The sequence below is a fragment of the Carlito syrichta genome, unplaced genomic scaffold (genome assembly GCF_000164805.1).
Source record: "Carlito syrichta isolate Samal-C Ts95f unplaced genomic scaffold, Tarsius_syrichta-2.0.1 Scaffold314713, whole genome shotgun sequence".
NCBI classification, from domain to species: domain Eukaryota; kingdom Metazoa; phylum Chordata; class Mammalia; order Primates; family Tarsiidae; genus Carlito; species Carlito syrichta.
Genome location: NW_007258809.1, coordinates 1,594,027 through 1,604,234, shown reverse-complemented (window position 1 = coordinate 1,604,234; position 10,208 = coordinate 1,594,027).

Sequence of the window (10,208 nt, the reverse complement as noted above, 5' to 3'; positions counted from 1 at the left end):
CCACTCACCTCAGCCTCCCAAAGGCGCGGGATTACCGGCTGAGCCACCGAGCCCGGCTCCATTTTTTATACAGCTACAGAGTAAACGATTCTATGGAAATAACTACAGCTTATTCAACTTGTTCTGTAGTAGTAGACATTTGAATTGTTTATAATCTTTCGATGTTACAAAAAAGTTTCATAATGAATAACATTGTGCAAATGTGATTTTGACATCTGGGGATGTATCTTCCTAATAGAGTCTAAAAATGGAGTTGCTGAGTAGAAAGTTAAATTCATGTATAATTTTGTTAGATTTTGTCAATTTCCTCTTCTCATGGAGTTGTGCTATTTTCCACTCCTGACAGTGATGTAGGTCTCTCCATTCCCTCAACAACATAGTATATTTCCAAACGTTTGAATTATTTTCCAATCTGAGGAATGTTATTTCTGTGAAGTTTATTTATATTTCTCATCTGAATGAAATTTGTGGATCTTATGTGCATTTAATTCCATTTATATTTATTTTTCTCTAAAGTGTTTGTTCAGATCTTTTGCTCAAATTTTCATAGATTTCTTATCTTCTTTCTTTAGATTTTTAAGAGCTCTTTATATATTGGGAGTATTAGTTCTTTTTTGTAATGTAAGTAGAAAATGTTAACTTCCAGTTGAACATATATTTCTTTTTAATTTATTATTTTTTGCTAAACACCATATTTTATTTTAATATATTTGAGTTTAATAATATTGTTTTATTTCTGAGCTTTTCCCATTCTCAGGTAATAGATGAATTCCTTCGTGTTTTAGGTCCTTACATGGTTTTGGTTTGTTGGTTTGGTTTTTTTGCAGTTATGTCTTTGATCCATTTGGAGTTTTTCCTGGTTTATAGTGTAAAGTATGGGTTCAGGTTTAACTTCTTCCAAATAGCTAATAAATTGTTCTAGCACTTATTCTGAAAATGTCTATTTTCCCAAGTTATTTGACAAGTCACCTTTGTCAAATATTGGTTTCCACATGCACGTTTTAATGCAATATTTATCAAGTTTACCTGTCAGTGTTATATTCTTTACCTCTGTACTGGGAGGGTTCAATCTGCATTGAACGTTTCTGGTCTCTAGAGGTTTGGTAGAATCCCTGTGAAACCATAGAAACCTGGTTGTTGTTTTTTTGTTTGTTTGTTTGTTTGTTTTTGAGAGGGGTTTGCTGTAGCTCCTTCATAACTTTTCCTATTTCTTCTCTATAAATTTTTCTCTTTGATGTTTACTGCATTTGGTTTTGGTAGACTCTGTTTTCCTAGCAAATTATTTTATCTAGGTTTTCTCATTTCTTTTCATAGAATTGTTCAAAATAATCTGTTATGGCTTTAAAGATTTTCTTTTTTACAATAGTGATTTCTCTTGTTAGTTCTTATTTTGCGTGATTTTCTTTTTTCCTTTTATCTCTTCTGAGTAGTTTGCCTGTTTTGGTGGTTTTTGCAAAGAACAAGCTTTTAAAAAAAATTAATTCCTCAGGCAAATCAGGCTGCAGTTCCAGGGGCCATGGCCTCAAGCAGAGGCAACTTTGAAGATGAAGGAAAATGTCACTCACCAAGAAAGATGGCAAGAATAAAAACTGCTTTCCACACTAATGGGGAAACATCATTCTTCCTGATCCCAAATGTGAGGCAGCTCACTGGAGATTCTTAGCAGTAAACTTCCTATGGACCTTGGAAGCAATGGGTCCAGGACTGAGAGGATAGATGCTGGGCATGTGTGCGATGTGCCATCACGGGTTTTCTTATCTTCCTTTCCAATTTTTTGCTCTAGGCAGACTCCTGATCGTTTTGTCCTTTGATTCACCAGATGGTTGGACATCCAAACCCAGTGAAGCCCTGTATGTAGATTTCTTTTCATTTAGATTTAGATTTAACAAAAGTCAAATCAGTGATAGAAAGAACTTTACATACCAATCATCAACATTATGCCAATCATGTTGCCTGTAAATTCTTCAGAGGCAGCCCTTTAGAACAAACAAAAAACTAACCAAAATGCCATTTTCACATTTAACAAAATAACAATTCCTTAACATCACTTATTACTCAGCACAAGTCATATTCCATAATTGTCTCCAAAATTTGATTCTATGGGGTTTTTAATTAAATCAGGATCCAAACAAGATCCATACAAACTTTTGATAATTCAGAAAATGCAGACTAGTTGAATTTAACCTAAAATGACCCAAAGTGTGAATAATTAAATAATTTATCAATTCTACACCTTTAAGGTCTATGCAGACAAGTCAAGCCAACAAATTATTGCCTTTTTTCACAAATAAATGAGAACATTTTTATTGTATACTGGTAATCACTTATGAATGGCTGCCTTAAAAGTGCTAGAGGTATCTGAAAGCAGTTTATTCTAAGTTCCCACTTATGGGGTTTTTTTTGGTTTTATAAGCAATGTAATTTCATTGCTGAAATTTGAAAAATATAAGAAACAGCAAGAAGAAAAAATACTGCTTAATTCTATCACTCTAAAATAAATCATTGAAGTTCTTTGTCATATTTTCTTGAGGTACCTTCATGTACATATTTATTTTATTTTAAAATAAAATAATTCTCATACATAATTTTATACCCTACTTAATAACATAGTTAATAATTATAATAGCATGTCTTTAAGCATTCTTCAAAAAATGATTTTTAATTGCTACATAACAGTCCATAGTACAGAACTGTTTAGTTTAATAGTTAGTCCTCCAAGGTTGAACATTGAGTGCATTTTCACTTAATTATAAATAACTTCACAACTGTTCTCCTTGAGCTTCCATTTTTATTATTTTAGGAATTTGGTGCACTAAGTTTAAGATAATGAATTATTAAAGGTTTATTGATACAGATTTCTAAAACCTTTTCAAGAAAGGATTTAACAACATGGAGCCTTCATGAGGCAGAGGTAGAGTGCAAGATTGGCCTTAAAGCTTAAAAGGCATAATAATGTATTCCTTAGGTTCCTAGATTCTTTAGATTGGTTCCCATGTGACCTCGAAATCGCCTGAACTTGGTGAGCCTCAACCTTGAGGCCAGGCAGCCAGGACCAAAGTCAATGCCTCATACAGCATGAGTGAGAAATAAACTATTGTTATGTTAAGTAACTACAACCTACTTGGTTAAGTATTAGGTTGCTATTATTGTATAACAGATCACCACAAACAGTGCGTAAAGCAACACACATCTATTATTTCACAGTTTCCGTTGTCGAGGATTCTGGCACGGCTGTACTGGGTTCTTGGTTCAGGATCTCATGAGGTAGAAATCAAGGTATCATCTGGCTGGCTGCATCCTCATTTAGAGACTTGACTGGAAAAGGAAGTGCTGCCAACCTCCCTTAGGTTGTTGGCAGAATTTAGTTCCTTACAGTGGTCAGACTGAGGTCCCTGTGTCCTTGCTGGCTGTCATCTCAGAGTTGTTCTCAACTCTTAAAGGATGCCCATGAGCTTGACCATGTAACCTCCTCTGTCTCTAAAGACAGCTATGGAAAAACTTCCACATGTCAAATCTATCTCACATTTCTTATCTTTATAACTTTTCTAGTCTCTGACCTCTAAGCCGAGATTTAAAGGGCTTATGTGATTAAGTCAGGACCCCCTGATAATCTCCCTTTCTTAAGGCCAGCTGTGCCATATGAATCCATTACATTCACAGTTCAAGGTACTATCAAGACAGTATACCAGGGAGTGTGAATCTTGGCTTTGGCCCTGGCAGCCACGTCCCAAACTTAATTCCCCAGGCCCCCTGTGGGTGGTTCTGTGCACAGTATACACAGGGGCTCTTTTTGAGATGTGCCATCTCAACAGGTACATTCACCATCATAAGTGCAGAAAAAAAGGGAATGTGATAAATTGCATGCTAGCACCTAATGTTCCTGTCTAGATGTGACAGGTGTCATGACAGTTCACATTTTATTGGCCAAAGCGAACTGCATGGCTACATCTAACATCAGAGTGAGTAAGGAAGCACAGTTGTACAAAGAGGAAGATGTAAATGTTTGTGAACAGAGAATGAACACCACATTATGCTCAAGTAGCCACTAGGTCCCTATCAAGCCATCCGAGAGAGCAGTGTTTTGTGGGTATTTCACTGATGGTTCTAGATCTAAGTACTGTGCTACCCAAGATGGTATAGAATACCATTCTTATCACTGGTGGCCCAAAAGAGATGCTTTTCTTCTATACTTTTTTGACTAGTGCTCTGGGAACAGAACTTTTGTTCACTTATTCATCAGATAGTATGTCTAAGATACTATGCATGGTATATTGTCTCTAAAGATGTCCTCCAGTCAATCCTCCCATCTCTGTACATTTATGTTGCACCTCCCATCAAGACATGGAGTCTATCTTTCCTCTCCTTATAGTGGGACTTGTTTGGTGGCATCCTTTGACCAATAGAATGAAGCAGAAGAGACCGTGTCAGTTTGGGCCTAGCTCCCTTCCCAGGCCTGGCAGCTCCTGCTTTTGCTCTCTTTGAAGCCACCTACTATGTAAGGAGGTCTCGACTAAACTGCTGGAAAGACCACATGGAGAGAAAACTTAAAAATTGGCAGGGCACATAGTACATTTAAGCATTAGGTGAGTGGTCAGCTGAGTGCAGCCACATGAGGGACCCTAGATGACACCATTTCAGGCTTAAGCTCTGACCAAATTGCAGAATTGTGAGCAAATAAACGATTACCATAAGCCACAAAGCTTGAGGGAGGTTTCTAAATATTTGATCTACTATGCATGGTTCCCTGGTTTTGTACATGTATAACAAAATCAGTGTTATAATTGTTATAAAATAGATAGTACTGAGAGAGATCAGAACAAAGACAATTATTTGCAGCCGAGGGCATTAGGGAATCCTTCATAGAAGAGTTGGTGACTGAAATGGGCTTTAAAGACTTTTAGCCCAGCGTATTTTCATCACTATTAACCTCTAACCATCTATGTCCCTCAAGACATTTTACATACACACACCACCACCACCACCAAAATTTCTTTTAAATTAAGATTTAAAGAAACAGCAATAAACAGCACATCTTGATAACTGACTAGAACCCTCCTGTCCCAATTGTCATTGTAACAAAAGACTACGTTAAATGAATGAATAGTGAAGTTTTAGGAACAATCACAGGGAAGGTGTTTGGGAGGACATTTTAGTACCTACCAATTTGTGTTACATGATAGCTCTTTATTGCACTTACAGGAAAGCAGGCTCTACTTGTATCCCCTACTATATCCACAGGATGACACAAAGGGGCAGTCTTCCCATTTGAAGCTACATGAGTTGATTCTCCCTTTGGAGAGAATCACCATATGGCCTGATATTAACCAGCTCAATACATAGACTTCGGTCTCCTTGCATTTAAACAAACTTTGCATCTTCAAACTTCAATAGGTAGCTTTGTGTGTCAAGCTCTTCCATTACCAAAATGTTAAACTTGTACTCAGTCAAAAACTCAGCAACATGGCAGGTAAGCACATAAATGTATATACTCAAAGCCAGTGAAGTTGGAGGAGCTAGATCTGATACTGGAATCCAGTAAATTTAGAGATGTGCATACTATGTGACATATAAATTTGACTCTTAGCATATACCCTTAGTGTGTCCAAGGTGACAGGATACAAATGTTCATGAAATGATAAAAACTTGGAACCATTCTACATGCCATGGACAAGAATACTAAGAATGGATAAATAAATAAATGTATGTATTTTTACAATACATAGCAACAAAAATGAACTAGAATACATCTAAAATATCCATAAATCTTAAAAATACATGGAGTGAAAAAAAGCAAGGTACAGAATAATACATATAACACCACTTATAAAGCTTTAAAACATGCAAAGTGATGCCATATATTATTTATGGATACATCCTTAGTAGTAAAGTTTAAAATGTGTATGGAAATGATAAACAGAAGGTTTAGGATACTGACTACATCATGGGGGTGATATAGAGGAAAAGAATTAAAAATGACTTGACTGTGACTATGTAAGGGTAGACCCCCCAAAAACCCAGAATTATCTTTTGGAGGGCAGATCCCCTGCAGTGCACTCAGAATGTGTTCTTCCAGATCAATCAACCAAAATTTTTATCTGGAAGTTTTGAGAAGGTTGCATCACGATTTGTGGAAAAAACATCCTGAGTTGTGGCAAACAAATGACTGGTTCTCCTACTATAACAATATGCTGGCCCATACTATGCTGAGGGTTCAGCAGTTTTTGACCAAAAACAGCAAGACCCCAGTGCCCTATCCTCTCTATTCACCTGGATCTCACACGAGTTGACTTTTTTTTTTTTTCTGGATGAAAAAGTCCTCAAAGGGAAATGTTTTTTGGTTTTTTTTTTTTTCCTGAATGAAAAAGTCCTCAAAGGGAAATGTTTTACTGATGTGGAAGAGGTGAAACAAAAATGGCAGAAGCATGGCATCAAAACTGACAAGTTCAAAAACTATCTTGAGCAGTGAAAAAAGCATCTCTATAGGAGTATTGCATCAAACAGAGAGTACTCTGAAGGTGACTGAAGTTTAAAGATATAAGAATAAATACACAATTTTTTATAAATAAATTCTAGTTTTTTAGGGTCTCCCCTCATAATATTTTATTTCTTAAATTGGATAGTGACAATGGAAAAATATTTCATACTCATGGATTGGAAGAATCAATATTGCTAAGATGTCCATCCTACTCATGGCAATCTACAGATTCAATGCAATACCCATCAAATTACCAACATCAATCTTCTCAGAACTCAAAACGACAACACAGAAATTCATAGGGAAACAAAAAAGACCACGAATAGTCAAAACAATCCTCAGCGAAAAGAAACAAAGCAGGAGGTATAACACTTCCAGACTTTAAACTTTATCATAAGACTATAAAAATTAAAACAGCCTGGTATTGGTACAAGAACAGCCATATAGACCAATGGAACAGGATAGAGATTTCAGAAGCAAAACCTTGACCAACTCGTCTTCAACAAACCCACCCCCCAACAACCATCAGGGAGAGAAGACCAGCAAATGGTGCTGTGAAAACTGGCTGACTACATGCAGAAGAATGAAACTGAACCCCTACCTATCACCATACATAGAAATCAACTCTAAATGGATTAAAGACCTAAATGTAAAACCTCAAACTATAAGAGCCTTAGAAAACGCGGGAGACACCCTTATGCACATTGGAATAGGCAACAATTCTTGATCATAACCCCAAAAGCGTATGCCATAAGAGATAAGATAGACAAGTGGGACCTCATCAAACTGAAAAGTTTTTGCAAAGCAAAAGAAACCATCAAGAGAGTAGGGAGAAAGACCACAGAATGGGAAAAAAATATTTGCTAACTGTATATCTGACAAAAGCCTAACCTCTAGGATCTATAAGGAACCTAAGTGAATCAAAAAGAAAAAAGCAAATCTATAGGATTTATAAGGAACCTAAGTGAACCAAAAAGAAAAAAGCAAACGGCTCTCTTAAAAAGTAAGCAAAGGACATGAATAGATACTTCTCAAAAAAAGACATTTGAACAGACAACATATACATGAAAAAATGCTCAGCCTCACTAATCATCAGAGAAATGCAAATCAAAACCACATTGAGATACCACCTAACTCCAATAAGAATGGCCATAGTTAATAACTCAAAAAATAACAGATGCTGGTGAGGATGCTGAGAAAAGGGAACACTTTTACACTGTTGGTGAAACTGTAAACTAGTACAACCTCTATGGAAAACGGTGTGGTGGCTTTTTAAATATTTAGAAATTAACCTACCATGTGACCCAGAATCCTCCTTCTGGGAATATACCAGGGGTACTCAAATCATTCTACAAAAAAGATAACTGCACACACATATTTATTGCAACACTATTCACAATAGCAAAAACTTGGAACCAACCACGCTGCCCATTGAAAAGGACTGTATAAAAAAAAGGTGGTACATAGACATAATGGAATATTATGCAGCCATAAAGAAGGACAAAAATATGGACTTCGCAGCAACTTGGATGGATTTGGAGTCTATCATACTCAGTGATCTATTACAGACACAAAGAAGTGAGTACCACATGTTTTCACTCACAAGTGGGTCCTGAACATTAATCACAATACTACAAGAAAGGGATCTGCAGTAGCAGGACACTGCCAAGGGAGGGCAGGAGGAGGGGCGCATAACATCACTAAGGGTACCTGATCCTAAACCAGGGGAAGTGAGGACCAGTGGGAGGCCCAAACTTCACCTGTACGTAGACCACTTATGTACCTAATCCTGACTTGCACCCCACATTTTAAAAATAAAGATGAGAAAAAATTAAACATATCCCAATTAAGTTAAAAAAAAGATGGGTAGTGAGTACATTAGTCTGGTACTTTTTGGTATGTCTGAAATATTTAAGATTTAAAATGAAAGTAGATTTTAAAATTACTTTAGGATGAACTGGCTTAAATTGATCTAGAATCCTTGCAGACCACGAAGGCAATCTGGGTAATAAAAAGTGCATTGAACTAGGAACATAAAGACCCAACTTCTGCTTCTAGTTCTGCCTCTAATTAGCTCAGTGATTCTAAATAAATCACAAATCACTTTAGCTCTCAGTGCTGCATTCTTTTCCTCTGAAATGAGAGATTTGAACTAGGAGATTTCTAAAGATCCTTCTAACTCCAAAACAGCAATTAAATTTTCTTTCAACCTTTTCTAAAGGGCATGAACATGCTTTAACTACTTTACATTTTCAGTATCTTTTCCATTGTCCATAGATTCTCAATAATTTCGATTTATTTTAGATTCAGAAGGTACAATTGCATGTTTGTTTTATGGACATATTGTATACCGGTGAGGATTGGACTTCAGGAGACCATTTCCAGATAGTGCACACTGTACCCGATAGGTGACTTCTGAAGCCTAACCCCTTTGCCCACCTCTCTCCTTTTAGTGTCCGCAGTGTCTATTATTTTCATCTTTGTGTCTATTTAGCTTCCACATATACGTGAGAATATATAGTGTTTTGTTTTCTGTTTCTGAGTTAGTTCGCTTAGGATGATGTTCTCCAGCTCCATCCATGTTGCTACAAAGGAATGATTTCATTCTTTTTTATGGCTTTTTTTTTAGTATTCCATGGTATATATAGCACATTTTCTTTATATATCTCTGACATGCTCTTTGGTTGGTTCCATGACTTTGCTATTCTGAATAGTGCTGCAATGAACATATGAACACAGGTATCTTTTAATATAATGATTTGTTTTTTCCTTTGAATAGATATCTAGTAGTAGGAATGCTGGGTTAAATGGCAGTTCTATTTTTAGTTCTTAAAGGAATCTCTATATTGTTTTCCATAGAGGATGAACTAGTTTACAATCCCACCAACAGTGTACGGCCAACATCTATTGTTCTCTGACTTTCAAATAATAGTCATTATGAGTGGTGTAAGATAATATCTCACTGTGGTTTTAATTTGCATTTCTCTGATGATTACTGATGTTGAATTTTTTTTTTCTATAATCAATATTTTTTATTATGATATTGTGGGGTACAGTTAAGGGTTAGGTATACAAATATGCTCTGTTCAGGCACCCTTGTTGATAAGACAGATATTTACTACCGTTAATCCCATCTCCCTTCCCCTCCTCCCCCATAGTTTCCCACCACTGTCAGTCATTTTCTTATAGTATTATGTTGGGTGTTCAAGGTCCACTATATGAGTGAGAACATGTGATACTCAGATCTTTGTTTCTGTGAGAGATCACTCAGTATTATAGACTCTAGTTCCATCCAGGTTGCTGTAAAATTCATGATTTTGTTCTTTTTTATGGTTGCGTAGTATTCCATCATGTATATGTACCACATTTTTTTAATCTAGTCCTCTTTTGTTGGACAGCATGGTTGCTTCCAGGTTCTTGGTATTGTGAACAATGCTGCAATAAACATACGTGTGCAGGTATCTTTTTTATAGAGTGATTTGAGTTCTTCAGGTTATATTCCCAGTAGAGAGATTGCAGGGTCATATGGGAGGTCAATATTTAGAGCTTTTAGTAATCGCCATACTGTTTTCCACAGAGGTTGCACTAGTTTGCACTCCCACCAACAGTGTGGAAGTGTTCCCTTTTCGCCACACCCTCTCCAGCAACTGTTATTTTTTGAGTTATTGATAATTGCCATTCTGACTGGAGTTAGGTGGTATCTCAGTGTGGTTTTGATTTGCATCTCCCTGTG